The sequence below is a fragment of the Mchenga conophoros genome, linkage group LG18 (assembly GCF_057382185.1).
Source record: "Mchenga conophoros isolate Kocher_MC1m ecotype Shallow Benthic linkage group LG18, M_conophoros_male_GT1.1, whole genome shotgun sequence".
Lineage (NCBI taxonomy): Eukaryota > Metazoa > Chordata > Actinopteri > Cichliformes > Cichlidae > Mchenga > Mchenga conophoros.
The window spans coordinates 20,036,384-20,059,127 of record NC_140543.1 but is presented as its reverse complement, the minus strand read 5'-3'; the positions used below and the strand labels follow the sequence as shown (position 1 = coordinate 20,059,127).

The following is a 22,744-nucleotide window of genomic DNA, read 5'->3' as shown; positions in this document are numbered from 1 at the left end:
GGATTTACTTCACTCTCATAGCTTTAGCAGAATCTGAAAATGGCCTAGAAGGAAAGGGAGGAATGATTGTAACAGCACTAATAGCAATTTTTCAGAGGAAGAAACGTATACAAATTTAGTATTTCAAACGAGGTTACATTCAGAGAGCCTGCTACCTTCACAGCCAGAGGAAAGCTTGAGAGAGCCATCATCAACTGGTTTGTGAATTCCTATTTTGAAGTATTGATCTCATTATTATGATAAGATGTCACAAGCAAAGGTTTCTGAGTCTTTGGACACCGCATGTCCATGTGGTGGTGACCATCCATCCATCTTCTTCCACATATCCAATTCAGGGTCACAACTGGGGTTTAAGCCTAGCAAGAGGCTGCATTCACCCTGAACAGGTTGACAGTCTATCACAGGGCTAACACATAAAGACAAACCAAATGTGCTCATCATGTGGGAGGAAGCCAAAGTACCTGAAGAGTACCCACGCAAGCACAGGGAGACAGCCAGCGGATTTAAAACCAGGGCACGCTGTGATGGGAGCCACTTGCCTCACCAGTTCATCAAACGAGCATCACTGTGTATTAAAACGATGTGAAACTAGTGACTGAGGCCAAATTTTAAGCAAGAAGTAGGGTCAGTGTCTCATATACCTTTATACAAACTGACAATTCTGCAACCAGAGGAGTTGTAACCTGCCAGTGATTTAAAACAATGCTCGTTTAAAGCACTTCTACACTGACACCAAAGTGTTTCCCTCGCTATTGCATATCACCAGGCTCACGTATGCGGGAGTAACCATGTAGAAGAGGAATGTAGAGCATAGAGCAGAAGCAATGAAAGAAAAGGTAGGAATACCCAAGTTGATGACAACTTGTTAGGAGGGAACTAAAGTTCCCCAACAAGTGTTAATTGGTCTAAACCACAAATGGGCAGTGACAGAGCAATCCCAGATATCTGTAAGTCTTATGGCACCAAAGCTAATGGAGCCTGAAGGAGTAGCACAGAGATGAGTATTTATTTTTTAGTATTACTGAATACAACATTAATGATCTTTTTCAAGCAGACCAGGATAACTGGAATGCTTTTCCATTAGAGCTGGAGGACCTTTTATTGATCTGTGACTCGCAGCAATAGGTCAGTTTCTTCACGTATAACAGAAAACTGGTTGAACAGTCTCAAAGGAAGAATAGAAATAGAAAACACAAAACCTTAAACAGTAAATAATGGAATTATAATGACACAGGGCCGCTTGTGATACAGGTTTTTTTTTATTATATTAAAATTTGTTGGTTTTCCTCCAAACCGTAACAAACCACTGAAAGATTTTTCAATGAGCCCTTCTGATCTGTGTCCAGCGAGCTTGATTAGAAAGATGGTTTTTTGCCAATTTTTTCACCGGCCAGATAAAAGGCCTTGAAAAACCAACTGCAATGTGTCACAAAAAGAAAGAAGGAGAAAAAAAATGCGGAAATGTGAGAGACAGACAGGCGGACAGGGAGAGTGAGAAAAGAATACTTCATTGTGTGTGCTCTCTCTGGGTGGACAGTCTTTGTAATGAGAAATATTAACATTGCCAGAGTCTTTCAGCCTAGTTGGAAAAAAAAACCAAAACTGTGCAAACACAAAAGAGTGCCCCTAAAATCCATCCAACCAATCAATGGTCTTTACAGAAAAGGCAGCGCAAAGAGAAGAGCACCATTGAAAGCTAAATTATTGCTATTTTTTCTTTTTTTGGTCTGAAACATATGTTAGTACAACAGTAATAGGTGAGTAAGACAACGAATGACATGCAAGAGGCCCATCAGGGTTTTTCCTTCTGTTTGGTTAAATAAATACACATTCAGATACTTTGCCATTGTGCTCGAAAGCTTTTATTTCTTACCAAAAAGTCTTCCTGACATGTTCAGGAAGATGTCTTTATTTGATGAATATCTGAATGGATGTGACGCTGAACACAGCTAAGTATGTCAGTCGTAACCCTCAAGGCTGGATCTCTGAAGATTTTGAGCCAAAGCATTTCAACAAGACTCCACATGAGCTCTGTGTGTGATACTCACACTTATCACTTGTAGTCAACAAGAATACGGATAAGGATTTTCTAATCATCTCCCTATAAGAGACACTAAACTTCCACAGAGATGTATCTTTGCTTTCAAGCAAAGTCAGTCAATACATTATTATTTTTTAAGAAGAACTTTATGACAGTATTTTCATTTGTTGCCATACGGTTTCATAAAGGACTGCTTCTTTTGAGCAACATAACCTCAACATAGTTCCCACACAATAAAAAGAGTCACAGAGTGAAAAGGATTTAGTCCTTCAAATGATGGCAAAGGCGTTATTCAGTGAGGGTAGCTAACCACGTTAATTTGATTAAAAAAAAAAATCTCTTCAAAGGACAAATGTATATGAGAGTTAAAAGAATGCACAGGAAAACTCGATGTGATTCAGTCACATGTGTAAAAACCTGAGTAGGCTAGTCTTAGCTTTAACATTAGCAGCTAACTGACTCCCTCCAATTCTCCTGAGATGCAACCATTTAACGGTACCAACATCACCCTGCGCGCCACCTTTTCCATCTGCTGCCCTCAGGGAGAAGGTACAGGTCTATACAGGCCAGAACATCCAGACTGGCCAACAGCCTGTATCCACAGGCTGTGAGGCTCCTGAACTCTCTGCCCCCCTCTCACGGACAATAACCATATCCAACTTCTTAATAGCAATGAACTGGTCTGCATTGGTGCATCGTATCTTTATTCTCTTCCCCCTCCTGCCCCCCCCCCCCCTCTTTCTTAAATAGATAACTATCATATCTGATATCATATCTCACAGTACAATAATATTGAATGGGTTGCATTGTTGTATTTTGTCATGTTTCTCAGGTCTTTGTCTGAATTTCTACGAACATTATTGCTAAGGATTGTCTTATTGCATTGGAGTCACACTGGGTTAAATATGTACACTTGGGTTTTAAGGGGTATTTATTATTTTCTTCTTTTTTTTGGGTTGTATGGAAGCCCCAAACGCAATTTCATTGTTCTTGACAATGACAATAAATAAATAAATACTAAATACTACCATACAGTACCGCACAGTCTCAAGCTTCCTCAGTAAGTTCATAATTCAATCGTAATAATCCATGACAGTCGAGAAAGGTTAAAAAAAAAACTTACAGCAACACTGCTGTTAAATTGCTCAAGGTCAGATAGTAGAAGTCTACAATGATTTTCTGCTATCAAGGCCAACAGGGTATTTGACTAGCTGTTTGGGTAAGGGAGTTCGGGATAGTGTTTTGTACAGATAAAAGGTAGTTTTAGAGTTTTGGTGGTGAGACTGATCCAGAAAAGACTGTCTGTCTTTGAAAGGTTTACTGCTGGAAAAGCTAGGATTCCTAATTCTTAGTTTAAGTTTAATGACATCATCCAGGAAACACTGAGCGTCTGAATTCACACAACTATAAGTTTCAGTCTGGCTATTACTATCCCTCTGCTGCTGCTATGTCAAAGTCTTTTCAAAATGCGTCAAATTCAAAATGTTGCTATCACAGCTGGAGTAAAAACATCATCATTAGTCAGGCTTTTTGCTGGGAAAGTTGTTAAACCTGTCAGCTCCATTACCCTGGTGGAGATTTAACGATTAATTCTTACATAACATACAACTATTCACCTGCCTTGCTGCATACAGTGTGACAGAGACAGAACAACGGAGCTGCGTAGGTGTAGCTCCCACTGCTTCTTCTGTGCAGACAAATTTTGTTGCTGATGAGAGGCGGTGAGGTCGAGGAAAAGGAGCAGGGAGATTTTTCCCACTTCCAGCATGAAAAGAAAGCTGCACAGGGCTATACCTCCACGAGTGCCGCAAAACATGCTTAACCTTGTTTGCGTAGAGTAATACTCATGTGAAAAAGAAAGTTTTCAAAGAATTCTATGCAAGTAAATCCTACGATTCAATAGCTTGTAGAATCCATTTTAGCAGTAATACCTTGAAGTAATTGTTTTCTATATCACTTCAGTCTCTCACATCATTGCGGGCGTGGCTTCTGTTCATTGAGGTTTGAGGACATTCGTTTTTGCATAGATCTGAACGTCCCACCACAGCACTTCAGTCAGGTTGAGATCTGGACTTTGACATTTATTTAACAAAAACTAGCCCAAATTGAAAAGCGCATGAGAAACTATATAATATATTTCATGATTTAATATCTTGTAGAATCACCTTTAGCACCAATAATCTGTTGAAGCAGGTTTTTCTGTATGACTTTATCAGTCTCTCACATTGTTGTGGAGGAGCTTCAGACAGTGCTGCTCGCTGATGCTCGCTGTTTGCAAATCCCTGATTTTTTTCCTTTTTGAGCCATTCTGTTGTAGATTTGTTGCTGTATTTCTAATCATTGTTCAAATGCATGACCCAGTTTGGAACAAGCTTAAACTGTCGGAGACAAGGCCACACATTTGAATCTACAATACACTGGTATTCACAGGAGTTCATGGTCCACTCAATGACTGCAGGGTTTACAGGTTCTGTGACTGCAAACAAACCCAAATCATCACCCCTCCACTACCATGTTTGATAGCTGTTTGAGGCGCTTCTACTGATATGCTGTTTGTTTGTCGCCAAGCATGGTTCTATGGAGATGTTTAGTCAAAATGCAAAAACTTTTGGTCTCATTTTTTCCAAAAGTCCTTTGGTCTCTTCAGATGCAGCTTTGCAAACCTAAGTCATGCTGCCGTGTTCTTTTTAGAGAAGATGCTTTCTCCTTGCAAATCTTTCAGGAAAGCCATACCCTATATTTATAGAGCGTCAAATCACAACAAAGTTGCCTCAATGGCTTTTTCTATTTGTACTGTCAGAAACTTGAACATTATCATGTTAAATGACATTTGAGGCTGAGATTTAGCTCTTTTTTAGCTCTTCCCTGAGCTTTGCACGGTCTGATTGGGGAGAATCTGCAGGAACGTCCACTCTTGAGAAGATTTGGCATTGTGTTAACTCACAGCTGAATGCTCCAGACCAGAAAAGTGCCAAAACTTCTGTTTTATAGAGGTGTTTAGCTAGGCTTAATCAAGTGCATTTGATTAGAAGCAGCTGGATGCGACTTACTGTCTTAAATCCCATGAACGCAGTAAGGGTGTACTTCATAGGACTCCATAGAGACCTATGAAAACATTCCTTTTAATACGACTGTAAAAGACTTAGCATACAGTTATTTTCAACTGATGAAAATAACTGGACAGGCATCATATTACAGAAACAATGGTTAGAAGTTAGTGTTTGCTTGGTTCTTACAAAAATCTTTATCTTTCCACCGACTCTAATTAATAATGCATTCATTTTCAGGCATCTCTGCTGGTAATGAGCGGTGTGCATCCTACATTCTCACAAAGATGAGAGAAAAACAACAACAGTAAACCCAGGAAGGCACCCACATGAGCATATATTTGCATTATTGAATTCACCAGACCTACCTGAATCGCTACATTTATTAACTAGCCCCTAACCTTACTCTTATCTGTGTTTGCCTGTTAACATCAAACAAAAAACTCTACTAAGTCTCACTTATAAAGCCTTTGGTATTTTACAACAGTCTTAAAGTAGAATGTAATTGTTTAGTTTTACATTCTTACACTCCACATTTGACTCACATTAAAGTCATAATCTAGGACACACATTCGCGTGGCCTTCGATCGCTCTGTCAATTACACAGAGGAAGTCAGAGAGGAGGAAAATGATGAGAGTCAACAGTGCATGGAACATCGATGTGTCCAACCACCACTGTCTGTTTAAGTGGAATCGACTTATGCTCAAATCCCAAATTAAGCATATCTGACTGTCCCACCGCTGCAGGGGCTACAGGAAGCACAGGGACCCATGGAGAGTCTCTCTCTCACACACACACATACTCCATTTCTCCGTTTCTCTGCAGGGAATCAATGATGTCTGCTTAATTATTGGGTGAATTTAATCAGCGGCACAGCAGTACGAACTGCCGTGTGACCCATTGGCTGTCAGGAAGTCATTTGGTTTCTAGCAGTTAGTGTTTGGATACCACCACAATAATTAAGGGTACAACATTTTAATTGTTGTAAAGGTGTAGAGGTAGCAGAAAAACTACCTCTGCATTGTGGTGGCTCTGCTCTCACTTATTCTCACACACTGGTTTTGTGAAAATGGTGCCAAAACACCACAAATCTCTCTGACCTAAAAACCACTGTAGTGATTAATGATTCTTACCTTTGGATTAGTGTTTAAAAAGGAATTAATTAACAGGCCTAGCATTATGTCCTGATTTATTATCAAGACAAACTGTTTAGATTATTTAGAATTTATTCTTAACCTTTATTCCCAAGGTTCTCAAAGCAAAGTCCATCTGTGCCGCTGGTGTTTCTATTGTAAATAAAACTCTAAATGTAAATACTGTTGTGTCAAAAAACTATTGTTAAAAATAAAACACAATCATCTGAATAGATACATTATAAAGCTTTAAGAATCAGTGCTTTACACAATCTGTATACCTGTAAATGTTTTATTTTTGTCACGTAAGACAGAATGGCATTTTATATTATACATGGACTATAGCACAGTGATTTGTCAATATAAACTCTTCATGTAATTCGTAAATCTACAAATCTCTTAATTTAAGTGTTTTAATTGGCCATGCATCATCACACGCAGATATCTGTGAATTCAACAATTTTCAGGTAAGTCAATGCAGCTGTTCAGCAACAAACAAACAACAGAAGTCTCTTCACACTTTTTATCTCGTCTGCCAAACACTCTGTGTTCTCCAGTGAAGTGCACTCAGTCCAACCTGAGGAGACACAAAAATGATGCTCTGAGCAGAGACTCACAAACCTACGCTCCTTCAAACTGATGATAAACAATATATATGTGGAAGTTTCTATCTATTATGGGTTTAATCTTTAAAAAGCTTATCAGAATAATTAGACATTTTGGGACATAAGCATATTGGCTTTCTTGCAGAGAGTTCTGTGAGAAGATCAATTCAGTTTCAAGCCTACAAGCATGAATAATGAGGATGAAGCCTTGAGGCAATTAGCTTCGTTTACCATAAAGATAAGAAGCACGGCGGGGAAAGTTAACACGCTCCCTGAAGTTACAAAAAACATGTTGCAGCATCTCTAATATCCACAAATTACCACACAGCATCATGTTTGTTTAACCTTCACACCCACATGCAAAACAACAGGAAAGATCCCAAAAAAGAGAAAAACATCTTCATAAAAGTAGTGACCCAAGGTTCATATAATGGACACATCTGTATGAAATGTACTAAAAACACCATTTGTGGGTTTTGCCACAACACAAATACTCATCCTAATCTCATCTACAATACTTGTCAGCAGAGCAAATAGCCATGTTTCTCAAAATGTCTTTAAAATTGTAATAATACATTTTTGAGCATGTGGTTACTAATGGTACTTTTATATTCACTTGGGAAAATGCAAAAAAGAATCATCATTAATTAATGAACCCACCAAAAAACAAACAAGCAAACAAATAAATAAATAACAGCTTGTTTTTTTCTACTTTTTGATTTTATGCTATAATCATATGCATGTGAAGAAAATGTGCCACGGACCAACTTTGATTAAAAACAGCAAACTGGAGCATCAGTTTGGCTCATGAACCATCATCAAGGTTGTTCTAATGTGTAACGCGCTAGCTTTAAGTTTCGTCTCCGATTGGCGGCACTGCAAAAATTATTGAAATTTAAATCTATTGTAAAGTCAATGAGGCTCAAAAATTTAAGTCTGATTAAACAAGTTAGCTATTAAGGTAACTTTTTTTTCCAATACACGTATTTTTCCAGGGTATTCAATGCAAGTGCAATTATGTGACAAGCAATTAAAGAAGCTCATTAATTGGTGGTCACATAAATATGAAAAATTAAATATTTAAATCAATTTAGGCCTGAGGCACTTTTTTCCACTTCTTTTTTTGTCCTGAGCATAAAAATCCAAAAAGAAAAACAAACCCTTATTTATTTTTCAGGCGGAGTCGTAATGAAATAACAAAACTTTAATTATATATACACAGATTTATAGATATCTAGTTTAGAATTTGCCAATAACAGCTGACTGAAAAACTACAACAGTTGTCCTAATCTTATTTAACAGTGTAAGTAATGCAAAGGGAATAATACCGTAACTGTTCTGTTGTTTCTCATTCAAAATACCATTTAAACATCCCAAAAAATCTTTCAACAGCTACACAATGAGGATGATTTCCACCTTGCCACAGAGCCTCCGGGGTGTCTTCCCGGCTTCCAGATAGCACCTCTGATGTTTTTGGAAAGGTCTAATGAAAGTATTCTGAGAAGCGTCTCATCGCTCTCCAAAACGATATTGATCGGAATAGATCAATGAAAAGTCTGCAGGGTAAAGGCAGTATTGCCTCATCAGAATACTTTTTTCCATCAGAACATGGTGCATGGTCATGGTGCATGTACATGTAGAGTCTACAGTGAAGAATGTGAAATTCTCTCATCCAAACGAGTACTCTGATATTATAAAAGCCAAAAAAAAAGCAGCTACTGCAGTATTTACAAAGGTAGAATTAATCAATCTCTTTACTGTCAAAAATCCATTGAAAATACTTGGTCATCTGCCTCAATTGATGAGACAGCACACCAGGTGAACATTAAAGCCCAAACCACAGTGGTGCTAAACATTATTTCCCACATATAGACATTATGTTTCCTTACGAGCAAGTTGACCATTCACCGCCAGTCAGGTGCTATTCCAGTGGCTTTCTCGTTATGTGGTCAGATTGAGTCATCATTGTTCTACTCTGTGCATTTGCATTGATATGGAGGGTTGCACTAACCAGAAGCTGCAGAAGAACGAGGACTGGTTTGTGTACCACTATGCTCTGATCACAGTACAAGTCATCTGCAGAAGGAGAAACTAATCCCATAAGCAGATGATTATTTTACTTGTGTCAACCAAAATACTTGGCACTACATTATACACTCTATTTAGGTATTCATTTATGAATTGATAAACGATTCTTTATATCCTGGCACTAAACACATGTCTGTTAGTAAACACATGAACTGAACATCACACAGAAGAACGAACCAAACATACTGACTGCTCTTTCCAACATGTGGTACAGCATTTTAAAAATGGCTGCTTCTTCATGATGATTCAGTGATGATCTTTGTTGCAACCCATACCTCAGTGACAACAGACGCTATAGTCTTTTTAAAAAAAGGATGAAATGTACACTGTTTTCATTTTACACAGCTGAGATACTGATTAATATATCTGTATCCCTGTGCTATGATATTAAGTAAAAGTGTTTGCTTAGTTGAGCCAATTATTAGGTATACATTGTGCAAACCAACCCATAACAGCTCTGTGCTGCATATTAAGTAGAAAACCCAATCTATCTGAATGCATAGTCTATAAAACTATGCAAATGGGAGAACTGGAGCAGGTATAATTGCTGAGTGTGTGCTAGGAATGAGAATGGCTTTTCGTATGAGCTAAGGACATATTACGTTAATGACACCATTCTGCTAAATGGCAGACAGATGGAAAGTTCACAAAGACAAAGAGCTGTCTTAGTTCTTAATCACATGTGCAATTAACTGCAGTATGGATGTGATTTAATTGGCTTGTGGTAGCCATGTTTGATTGAAAAAGTTGTTTTGCGGTCATATTAGGCTAAATCTTGGAACAAAGACAAGTTTCACCTAGAAAGGAGTGTTTTATGACCAAAACAAAAGTGGAAGAGTTGTAAGTGTGAAAAGGGGAGCAAATGAAGCAACGTGCACTGTAGTACTGACAGGAAAAACAGAATAGCATTCCCACTGAGATCATGAAAATCTGAAGAATATGTAGATTTTAAAAGGACTTTGTAATGTATGCATTGCAGAGCTTTTCCACCATCAGTTCATTGCAGGTTAAGAATTGATGCTGTCTGAAAACTAAAAATCTGTTTGGCATGCACATGCTGTTTATCATCCAGGTGTCAGGCTCTGAAAGCAGCTACCAGACTAACCCAAACCTGCATCTGAAAGGACGGGACGCCATGAAAAATGGAATTCGACTTGTAAATCATTTAAACAGTATTTTTAATTGAAAATGGCACAAAATGTACTTGGTTGTGTTCAATTTTGAAGGTGATGTTAGCAACACGTGTCAAAAAAAATGCTGGGATAGATCGAAAGGACCTATCGCTGATAACATGACTGTGAGTCTTTCAGAAGGAGCTACTGTGAGGCATTTACAACTCTGTGATAGAAGGCAAGTAATTCAAGTTAATAAACTATTTCTAAGAATAACAGAAATATTTAGGAATTTCATCTTTTTTCCATCTGGTACAAAATATCACCAAAAATATTCAGAGAATCCAAAGACGTGTCTGCACCCAAGAGAGGCAGCTAAAAATCCTGAACGGTCATTATCTTCTAGCCGTAGGGTGACACTGGATTAAAAACAGTCCCAATTATGTGGTGGAAATCACAGCACCGGCTCAGGATCTCTAAAGACCATTTGTCATTGAACGCATTTCACCGCTGGAGCCACACATTCCAGTTAAAACTCGATCGTGCAATTCATAACCAGGATTGATCTCTGGGCGCTTTACATTCTCGGATGGTCAGACCTTCAAGTATCACGACTAAAACCCCAAAAAATTCCTAAAAAGCCAGGCTGATAACAGTGTACAGGCGGAGGTCGAGAGTGAAATTGTCCTCTTCTTTGACAAATTCAAACTGTATTTTTGTTTTTTCTGGAAATCATGAATATTGTGTTCTCCTCAGACCACAGTTCTAAAGCCAGCGCCCATGATGCTATATTAAGTCTGACTAACTGGATTTTTAAGACTAATACCAGTGTTTGGGTATTTAAAAGTCTGATATACCAGGTAGTTTTTTCTCTTTTTGACACTCAAAACATAAACAGACTAACTAACCTTTGTTATGTGCAGTTATTTAGGAATTCTTACTAAGATAATCTGTGCCTATGAAATTTAAAAAGAATCTTGATTTATTGTCACAAGAAGTCGTGGATTACCAATTTATGCTCTGCCTAACTCTTTCTTGGACTTACTGGTTGAACGGTGTTTCTCCCGTATTTATCAGCACTTACAAATGCAGATACCAACAGATTGCGCATAGCTAATATCAGCTGATAAATTAGCCTTTGTCCAGTGTTAAACATTAGAAGCGCTATGACTAAATCTAGCAAAAACTGGCTACGGCAACTGGTCTCTTCAGCTCCCAAATGTTTAGATTTATCCTAAAAGAAGAGATGCACACACATACCTGTTCAAATTTTGTTTTAATTTTTAAAAACTCTTCTTAACATCTTTTTTTACATTATTTTCAGTTGAATACAAGTGTTAAATGAAATGCAAATCATTGCATTCTCGCGTCTTACACCACATCCCATTTGGAAACAGGTTCAAATGCAATTAACTATCTTCGCAACTTTGAAAGGAAAATATTCAAAGTTGCAGCAGATTTCCATTATGCTTATGAAAACTTGGCTTTGCTTGACTTGGACATGTCTCAAATGACTTTATAAACTTGAGCTGGACTTGCCTCAACAGATTTAAAAACAGCACTGGCTGCAAGGCTTTCCACGCTACGCTCTCGTTTCTTACTCCAAACCGACACACTGGATGATGTACTTCAAACATCAAAAAGACATCTTTACTCACTCCAGAGTTTGCCTCTTCCAAACATACTGAAAATAAAAATACCAGGCTATCGTCCAACCGAAATATAAGGAAGACATATCTTTTCTGAGCCAAGTTTACAGCTTATTAGAAGACTTTGTTTTTAGGCTATCAATTTGACAGGTTAATTACAAGGAGAGAAGACAGCATGCAGTATGAACCATCTCATTTAAAATCAATTTAAATATTCATTAAGGCTATTATCAGAACTCTAATACTAATTCATAGTCTGATCATGTCATATAGTTGCCCAAGTAATGAATACTAGATGAGAGGATTTTTCTTTCGATGTCGAAGTTTTATGATCTTCACTGCAATACTACTGTACCAGCTGAGCGGTTTTGAGCACCGTGTAAAGTACACATGTTCCAAAAAGGCTTAATGTCACATTTGAAGAGATCTGCATGCTTCACAGCTGAGGCAACATAGCTAACTTCTGCAGAATTTTTAGTATTTAACCTTATTTTTGCCTCTATCAAATTCTCCAAAATTGCTCATTCAACACAGCGGAACCAGAATCAGAATTCATGCATTCAGGGCACATTTTAGGGGACATTTATTCCCCCCCCGGTGATCAGCGTGACTTTCCTTCCTAAATAAAGGTTATATTAAGGCAGCACATTTAAATAAGTATCAAAATGGTGCCGTATGGAAGCTTGGACGGTACGAGTGCAGATATCAAACAGCAGCATCAAAAGTTTGCCTCTCACCACAGCACAGCTGTTGTATAAACAGAGCCAGAGCATATTTACCCTTTAGCTAAAGGTGTCTCTTGAGCCGATATGTTTATATATCCGAACATCCTTCACAGGCTGCCTGGAGGGGGCTCACGCCTGAACTTTAAGCTTTTTACTTCACAGTAGGGGAGAAAAAGCAACTAGTATCAGAGGTCATTTGGAACACTTCCCTTTTTTTCAGCTATGTGCTCATACATGATCACTCACAGCAGCTACAGCATCAGCACACAGGAACACACCTGCATCCAGGGAATTGCACCGTGCAGTAAATATCTTGAAAAAATACGTTTGAAGAAGAGGTTGAAAGAGATGGAAGACCTTTATGGATTATTTCCCAGTGCAGACAGCGAAGTGGGAAAAGGAGGAGAGCGAGAGAGACAGAACGAGACAATGAGGGAGGAAAAGAAACGATGCTGCTGCAGAAAGAGGGGGAAGTGAAGAAGCAAAGTCAGACGGAGAGAGAAAGTGTCACGGCTGCCGGCGTGAGCCGTGTGGTGTAGGAGGAAAAGAACCCAAAATGCAGGCAGTTGACTGGTGATGAGAATGAAGTTTTATTTGCAGAAGTGGAGCGACTGAACAGGTAGTGAGACAAGACGAATGACTGGAAAAAACCTAGACTGGGAAAACTAAATAACAAACCTAAGCATGAAACGGGGAGCGGAGAATGCAGAGAGACGTAGTTACACCGAGAAACACAGACGATCCGACAATGAACAGAAGCCAACACACACTATAAATACACACTAGGTAATGAGGAGATGACATGCAGGGGTGGACACAGCTGATACTAATGGACATGATGAGAGGCAGACCTACAAAGTAAAACCGGAAACACCCAGACTGTTTAGCAACAAAAACACAGGGACCTGAACGGAGCACAGAGGGGAGACACAGGTAGGGATAATAAACACGACAACCAACCCAAAGAATTAATACAGAATCAGAATAAACACCAAACACAAGATGAACCCAAAAAGAAACACAAAACACTGGGTCAACGACCCAGGATCATGACAGAAAGGGAGAGATAGTGAGAAAGACAGACAGTAGAGAGAGAAGAACACCAAATGTTAAGTAGCAATTGAAGTGGAAGAATTCCAGTTTGGATTCAAGCTCCTTGGCTAATGAGGATCATTAACGTGGCCTGCCCAGCTACTCCAAACGCTGGGGAGGACTGCAAGAACGAGGATAAAAATAAAACCTCTCAAGCATATCCCCACAAGATTCATAAGGCAGGCACTTGTAAAAAATATATAACACATGCTGGCTACGGAAGGTACTTCATAATGTAACACCACATGCCACAGATCCTGAAAACAGCGATACTTACCCAACAAGTGCACTCAGCTGAACTCTGAACTGTTTGGATTTAAAGCACAGTGGCAAAAGAAGCCATTTTCGCCCCGCTATTTCGCAGATTGAGGTGATAATGTCCATACAGCACTCCATGATACAATATAAATCAGAGGCTTATCAGTTCAGCTGTGTCATCCCATTTGGGAAATTTGCCTCACAGGTTCGGGACGGAAAGGCGAGGAAAAAAGGGCTCCGGTGTAAAGCTCTCATATCTTACGCACATTATTTCAAGTGGGCAGTTCACATTCCTCCACACATTTTATGATCCTATCAGCTTTGTCGTTTTCCATCTCTTCAATTGCTGTTTAACACACTGTAAAACTGAAGCCGCACACAACGCTCAAGCTCAAAAACCAATCAAAGTTACGTCCTGCCCCGTAAATCATATGTGATATACAGTTTTTAAGCACTTCTGACCACATTTACAGCACAGTCTATTGATTGGCTACATTCCTGGGTTTAAAAATAGTTCCTCAATGGTTCCAAATAAAGGAAAGAGATGCCTTCGTACAAAATCTAACCTCTGCATACTGTTTAGAGTATGTGAAATTTGAACATCTCGCAGAAAAACCTCAAAGTTTCGGTTTCGTCGGCCCTTCGGTCTATTATTTTTTCCTTGAGAATGCTCACAGACTCTGCTGTTTGAGACTCGAGGCAGTCAAACAGACAAGTGTCTTGATAAGATTAGCATAATTGGCACATTCATCCGTTCTCTGTTAATAAAGTGCTTTGTGGTTGAGAAATCAACAGTGTAGAGATGTGATGCTCACTGTTGGATTGGTCTCCAGCGTTTACTTAAACAGCCTCAGCCTTCGTTAGTACAGAGTAAAGATACGTTTTGACTACAAAATATTCCCAGATAGGGTTGTGCAGCCTTAAGCAAATCAATTAAATCTCAGCAAAATGAAATGAACAGCAGTTTGAAGATGCTTCTGGAAAACCAAGAAACTGTGCTGGCAAACCCGTTTTCATTATTGCATGATGAAAAGCACTGTCATGGAACACAGGAGTATGTGAATGTTTCTGAATCGCTGAAATAAAAGAGCTGGGTTGTTAGATTGACAAAATACATAAGCACAATTGATCGGTAACAAATGTGTTTTTTTTATCTCTTCTCTAATTGTATTCCAGTCTGCACACAACATTCATGTAGCAGCTTCTTGCAGTTTAAAAAATGTTGTGTTGTATTAATCAATTAAAAAAAACAAAACATATCCTTAGCAGGGCTTAGAACTAGATAAATACAGGCAAAGATGATCTACAACGCAGGACATAATATACCATGTCATTATTTATTTAACAAAAACTGAGCCAAAACGCAGGAGCTACTATTCGCAGCTATGGTGAAAAAACAAGTACACCTTTACTGCTTCCATGGGAATTAAGAGGGTAAGTCGCAGCCAAAAACTTGTTAATCAAATAACTGATCGTCAGCATGTGTGAAAACCTCTATAAGAGCAGATATTTGGACAGTTTGCTGGTCTGCAGCATTCGGTGGGTGTTAACACATTGACACAATCTTCTCAGGAGTGGACGTTTCAACAAATTCAACCCAAGGTCAGACCGCGTAATGCTCGGAGAAACTGCTAAAAACTAACAAGCCACATCTCAGACTCTACATTTAGCATGTTAAATATCAAAGTTCATGAGAGTACAATTAGAAAAAAGCTAAACAAGTACGCTTTGTTTGGAAGGGTTGCCAGAATCTCTCTAAAAAGAACATGGCAGCATGACGTGTGCTGAGCTGCATCTGAACAAACCCCAAGGCTTCTGGAACGATGTCCTTTGGACGGACAAGACTGAAGTGGAGATATCTGCTTATGATGCACACCACCACATGGCAAAAACACAACATGGCATATTTGTGCAGTTTGCACCAACAGTCAAGTATTGCAGTGGAGGGGTCATGATTTGAGCATTTACAGGACCTGGACACTAGAAAGTCATCGAGGCGACCGTAAACTCCTGTGAATACCAAAGTATTGTAGAGTCAAATGTGAGGCCATCTGTCTAACAGCTAAAGCTTGGCCCAAACCGGGTCATGCAACAGGACAATGAACCCAAGCACAGCAGCAAATCGACAACAGAATGGCTGAAAAAGGAAAAGATGCTCCAGACCTCAATCTGGCTGAAATGCTGTAGCGAGACCTTAAGAGAGCCGCTGATAAACGAATGCCCACAAACTTCACTGAACTGAAGCAACATTGTTAAGAAGAGTGGGTGAAAACTCCTCCGCAACGTTGTGAGAGATAAAATCATAGACAAAACAACTGCTTCAACAAGTTAGTGCTGCTACGTTTAATTCTACAAGCTACTACATCGTAAGGTGTACTTAGTATTTCACACTGCTCTTTGGTTAAGTTTTTAAATAATCATAAATAATGATGTTGTGCTATGTCATGTGTTGTCATTCATAAGAGGTTTTATTTAGCTAATTTTAGAACCTGCTAATGACCAGATGATTTTTTTTTATATCCTCACACATAAAACCTCAGAACACCAGGCAGGTGTACTTTATTTTTCACATCACTGTATTTGTAGCCAATGATTTCACCAGTTATCCTGATGAACATCACTGGTAGCATATCAGCTAATTAGCCTTGTGTAATCAAATGAAACTTTGCTCTGTGTGGTGAAATCCAATGAAGTCATTGACTGTGTTCATCCAGACAGCCTTTATGAGGGAAAAAGAAACAAACACGATTGCAATGAATCAGATTGGACTCCATATCAAAAGACTCCAGATCTGGACCAGGGCCAAAAAACTCAATACGTACTATTTAATTTAACATCATTATGCTAACTGACCTTGTTTTTAAAGGGTTTTACAAAAACAGCATATTTGCACTGCCTTCGTGAGCACTTACACTATTGTTCTCCATAAGGTTACACCACTAGAACAGAGCTGGAGGACACGGCACCCAACAGTCTGTAAACATCTATTAATACTGAAAAAAACAAAACAAATAAATAAGGGTTAACTTATAGATGTTGGAAAGGTTTATGCAATGTAAACAAAGATGTTGCATTCATTTGTCAATCTATTAAGGAGTTAATTATCATATCCATTATATTCTTGGTTATTTTCATTACAAAACTTGATAGAAATCTATCTTGCTTATCAAGTTATGCAACATTATATACAATTTATCTTATAAATAATCATAAAATTATTAATTACAGCACTTTTACAGCACTTTTACAGCCTACTTATCGGTAAGTGTCTACCTGCCGCTGATAACAGAGGGACAGATGTGAGTGTGACAGGTGCTGCAGGGAGTGGGGTAAAAATGCTGTCCTGCTGCGTTGTTCTTAAATAAAGAGGGTTGTTCAGACAAACTGTAGCCAGCTTGTCTTTCACAGCACATAGTGTCTGTAGTCTGGACAACACCACCCACCAAGAAATCAGGACTACAAAGCCCACAAGTGTCTCCGTATTGAATATTCAGCATTTTCAGTGGACTTTTTCATGCTTACGGCGCAACTGTGAAGTTGCTGTCAGCTGTGTTTTCCCAAGTAATCCGTCTAATGAGTTGTCCCATTTCTCTGCAATCAATGGCATTCTTAATGTCTTTTGTCATCGATTATTTTGCTAATATTTATCTAACAATGAAGACAACTCCCTGCTATCAACTCTGTTGGACACAACCTCGAAACTGAGCACGCGCACACAAGCACTGAGTGTGTTTGTGTGTGGTGGTGGTGCGGGGGAGACTGATGCAGACAGACAGGTACATGTCTGGCACTGGTTTAAAGCAGAGGCTGGGTGGACTATTATGTACAAGCGCATCAAAAAATTTTCATTAGAACGAAATGGGAAATCAGGAATAATAATAAATCATAATAATGGGCAGACCGCCTGCCTGTATAAACATGTATTAGGAGATGTGGATGCCCCATAACAACATGGCAGCTGCACAATATTCAACCATGAGGTAATGAAGCTGACAAAATGCGGTGCAATGTTTGAGTGGTAAAATTAAAAACTGACGTAGCTAGTACTGAGTGGGCCCTCCTTTTGCCTTCAGAACCGCCTTAATTTTTCATGCCACTGATGACTGACACACTGATTCAGAGATTTTGGTTCATGTTGACCTGACAGCATCACACAGTTGCGTCAGATTTGTAGGCTGCATGTTCAGAGATGCTCTTCTGCAAACTGTTTTTGCGATGAGTGACTCTGAAAAGCAGTCTCTGACCTATGACCTCTGGCATTAGCAAGACATTTTCATCCAGAGAACTGATCAGCAGTTTCTGAAATATTCCATCCATCCATCCATTCGCTTCCGCTTATCCTTTTCAGGGTCGCGGGGGGCGCTGGAGCCTATCCCAGCTGTCATAGGGCGAGAGGCGGGGTACACTCTGGACAGGTCGCCAGTCTGTCGCAGGGCTAACACATAGAGACAGACAACCATTCACACTCACATTCACTCGCACATTCACACCTAGTGGCAATTTGGATTATCCAATTAACCTATCCCCACAAGCTGCATGTCTTTGGACGGTGGGAGGAAGCCGGAGTACCCGGAGAGAACCCACGCAAACACGGGGAGAACATGCAAACTCCACACAGAAAGACCCCGGCCTGATGGTGGAATTGAACTCAGGACCTTCTTGCTGTGCGGCAACAGTGCTAACCACCGATGGATGGATGGATGGATGGATGGAGAACTGATCAGCAGTTTCTGAAATATTCACACCAATCAAATCTAGCACATCAATGTACAGAATAATTCTGGCATGACAATTTGGTACGAGATCCACATCCCTCAACTGCATGCGTCGGTTTATTTGGGTGTCACTTAGCCAAAATCATCCCATGAGGTTAATGGTAAGTGAAGAAAAGCAAAAGAAAGGAAGAATTGTAGTCTTCTGCTGACTCCTCCACCTTGGAAACATAAATCAGAGCCCTCCATTCGGGATTCATCACACAGACTTAGATGATAGTGCAGGAGGCCACTGAGGTGATTCCTTGAATGATGAACCACGGGTGAAAGGAAAGGAAATTCTTTATTTCCACAGAGATTTCTCTTAAGCTTTTACAAAGTGTGTGATGTAAAAATAGTCATGCAAACGTGCAAAACTTGACAATGAGAAGAACTGTGTTCATGTTAAGGTGCTTGTTTCTAAACCACAATAACACTAATCTAATTACCAAACAAGAAGAGAAACTACTTACGCGAATGATGTAGGCACTTGAACTCCAACTAACAGAAGAACAAATGGTTAAAGATTTGTGTCCCCGTTGTGCGGTTTCTTTCCTGCTACTGTGTTTAAATCTGTGTGGCTTCTGATGGATGATTCACCCGATAATGAGAGCTGGATATGTGCACATTTAACTGTCTTCCTAATGATAAGTAATGACGGTAGCTTAGCTAACACAATTAACGCTGGCGCAGAGGAAAATAAAATTCTCCCAGAATGAAGTATTATGTAAATTATTAATTAGCACACAGACAATTGCAATCTTGTTCGGCTGCCCATTGGCACTCGAATAAATGTGAATGATCTGGAAACAGAGAAAGGAAGATTGTGAACATAATCCCAACACAGAGGGAACGTGAGAGAAAAATTTAACAAATACCACCTGCTTCTTAAGCAATTTATGGAAACAATTTGCATTTGAAATTGGACCTCTAGACACGGAAACAGACTCTCGGCAAATGCAAAAAAAACCAAATGTGGAAACCATTTGTGCACTTCTGCATTTGTACTTCAGCTATTGCGTCTCCATTAATCTGGCAGATATAACTCTAGCTGTAATGAGTGCCCTAGTGAAATCCTCTAAATCCACTGTTATAGATTGCAAAAGTCCAAAGAGAAGAGGGTGGGAGAGAGAGGGAGAGAGAAAGTGATCTCTCAGATTTGGTGTCTCAGCTTAATGACACTGGACCCACATGGGAGAGAAGGAAAGCAAAGCTCAGTGCGAGAAATGATGAATCCAAAGACAGATAACCTCCAGCCTCGCCATTCGCAGCCTACACACACAGAAAAAAAAAGAAAACCTCAGAAATGAACTGCTCAGCTTTTGTGTCGACAAGAAAACCTAACCAGCACATTTCTCTCCACCTTCTTCTAACTGCACCTGCCTTTCTTTTTTTCTGTCACTCTCTTGTCAAGTTCCGTACAATATCGTGTCAATTGAACCGCCCAACCTCTCCTCCCGTTCCGACCGTGGACAATATGTCTGGACGACTTTGACAAATTAAACCGACTCAATATATGGCAATAACCTTCACCGTATAGCAGTGAGGAAGAGGCGGAATGGGAACGGGAGAGGAACGGGGACTCAAAGCGGAACGGAGACGCTGGCAGATGGATGACGGGATAGATCGAGCATGGCGTGGTATTTACAAGGCAGGTATAACATGAGAACGCAGAGAGAGGTGGTGCATATATAGACCAATTTTCTAAATGTCACCATGTCTAATAATAAGTCAGTGCAGCTTGAAGTCACTGAATTATCTGAACTGGAAAGACAGTTAATTAACCTAAGAAAGCAGCAGTCCACAAGAAGGCACAGTGCTACAGGCATATGACAGGCTTGGGAAAACAGGATTTACCTCACCAAGTTTTAAAAATATTGCAATATGATTACAGCACAGCTCAAATTTATTAGATGTCTTTTTTTATTTTTTAGATTAACCCTTATTCATGTTAATTAAGTTTGTTTGTTGTTTGAAAGTAATTTCCTAAAAGATCATCAAGAAATTTCACCAAAAAAATCTGCTTTTTTGGGGGGGGGCTTTCTTTTTCCATAACTGACGTGATAAATGAACAAACCGGCAGTTTTTCCTGACAGACGTGACAAATTACACTGAACGGCATCAGGCTCTCTAATTAATTTTCTCAAAGCAAGCTTTTATAATAACCCGTATTAAACGGCTCACGTGGCTGCTATTCAGGCGCACACCTTTGCCTGGTAGGATAAACGGATTCAACAGCACACCGAGATGCACTTCGACTACACACGCACGCATTCATGCAACGCACAAACCGGCGAGAGGGGGGTCGTTAAGAACCTATTGTAGTCTTCCTCTCTGCTCTGCGTGATAACGGCTTGATTGATAATGAGGTTCCAGAGCTAATCACCTGCCTAGAAGACTGTAAGTCACATGCTCTGGCAAGTGATGCACTTTGCTAAAATAGAGGGGGGTAAAAGAAACAGGACAGCAGAAACTCTGTGCATTGGTGAAGATATAGGACTGACACACACACACACACACTTGTCACAAGCACAATGTACCTGCAGAACATGTACTGCCACTCCACACAAGCACAAGTTAACTCACCCTTGCTCTGAGTGACAAGCCGAAAGCTTTCAAATTGGCCCTGGGTAATCTTCTCCCCTCTTGCTCTCTTCACTCTCTCCGTCCCTTTGGCTACTCTCTCGCTCCCTCTCTGGTAGTGCACGGATGTCCTGCGGGCGGCTCACCCCCTCTGTGTGGCTCGGCGTAAGTGCATCGATCTCTCAGCCAAGTGGTACGCGGGTCCCGCTGTTTCCACGAGACTCAGATGTGCTCGCTCCTCTCCACTGCTCACTCTGCTTCACACAGCTGCAGAGGGAAATATGAGGACGGGCAACGTGGTACTCCTCTCTCTCCCTCTCTCTCTTTAGTAAGCTAAGACTCTCTCTCTCTCTCAGGTTGTCAGTTGCTGCGATGCTCACCCCCGCTATCTCCTCACTCTGTCACTCTTTCTTGCTGAGCTGAACTGCATGCTACCACCATCTCTCTCTTTTTTTTTTTTTTACTGTTTCTCCACTGACTCCTGTGCCTCTCTCTCTCTTACTATTGATCCTTGTATCTGTGTCTTAGCTAGTGCAGCCTCTAGTGGCTGACTTCTCTTTATGCTGCTCAGAAAGTCAGAATTATTTATTTTATTTAATTAATTCTTTTTTTTACTCAAAGAGAAATTGAAGCTGAATAATAAATAAATAAAGCAGAATGGGGAACAAAGTGAAATGTCACAATTCAGCTGATATGGGTTTCAGCTAAAGGTTATTTTCATTATTTTTTCAATGAATCAATTGCTTCATTTCTAAATGCGAGCAAATGCTTAAAAGACATTTCGCCAAAGCTCAAGGTGAAGGTCATCCTGTCCAGTCAATAGCTACCAACACAATGATGGCAAGCTTACAGCAATGGAAAAGTAGAAAATTTTAACATTGAAAAAAGTTAAAACATAAAATTATATATATAGAGAGAGAGAACTAAAAAAATTACAATCAATTGCAATTAATTAAAAGTTAACATTTTTGCCAAATTTTTGTTAAACAGTGCAGGCTTTCTATGAATAAAAGATGAAAATACATCTTAGCATACATTCTTATAAAACAAAAAACGGTTTTATCATGTGTGATTGTAAGTTTCACTCACTAAAAATGAAGAAGAAAACTATTTGATGACCAGAAGCACGGGACAGGACAATTGGAAAACCACGTGACTGGTAAAAAGCAATATTGCAAAGACACTCAGATAAAACAAAGAAATGAAACAATACAACAAAATTCTATTTTTTCATACAATTAACTTTAAATTTAAAGCACAATAATTAGATTTACACACCAAATCAAAACACTGATCTTTCTCAATGAAACTCCAAAATCAAAAACAAATCCAAATAAACACCTTGCAAGGTCACGAGACGTACACATTTACTGGTCACTCCAATAGGTAGACGTGGTCAACTTATTGTTAATGAGAATATATAATAAGCCAATCACAGGGAAGACACTCAAAGCATTTAGACATCTGGTCAAGATGACCTGAAGTTCAAAGCGAGCGTGAGAATGAGGGAAACGGTGACATATAGGGTTGCCAACCGTCCCTTAAAATACGGAATCGTCCCGTATTTCGAAACAAAAGTACACGTCCCGTATTGAGCTAATAAGGGACGCACTTTGTCCCGTAATACAGTGAGAATCAAAAGTAGTCTATAAATGTTTA

At 39.5% G+C, this 22,744-nt stretch overlaps 1 protein-coding gene across 5 annotated transcripts in view; it reads right to left on the bottom strand.

The window, feature by feature from the left end:
- The window catches only part of tnr (tenascin R (restrictin, janusin)), a 220,427-nt gene extending 198,890 nt beyond the window's left edge, over positions 1-21,537 (bottom strand). For 3 of the 5 annotated variants that reach the window (XM_085256075.1, XM_085256079.1, XM_085256077.1), the window contains exon 1: positions 21,089-21,537. The gene's annotated coding sequence lies outside the window, so the exon portion shown is untranslated. Of the gene's footprint in view, positions 1-18,975; positions 19,041-21,088 lie in introns of those variants that run through there. The other 2 variants (XM_085256080.1, XM_085256076.1) reach the window with 2 other exon arrangements.
- Positions 21,538-22,744: the final 1,207 nt, after the last annotated feature.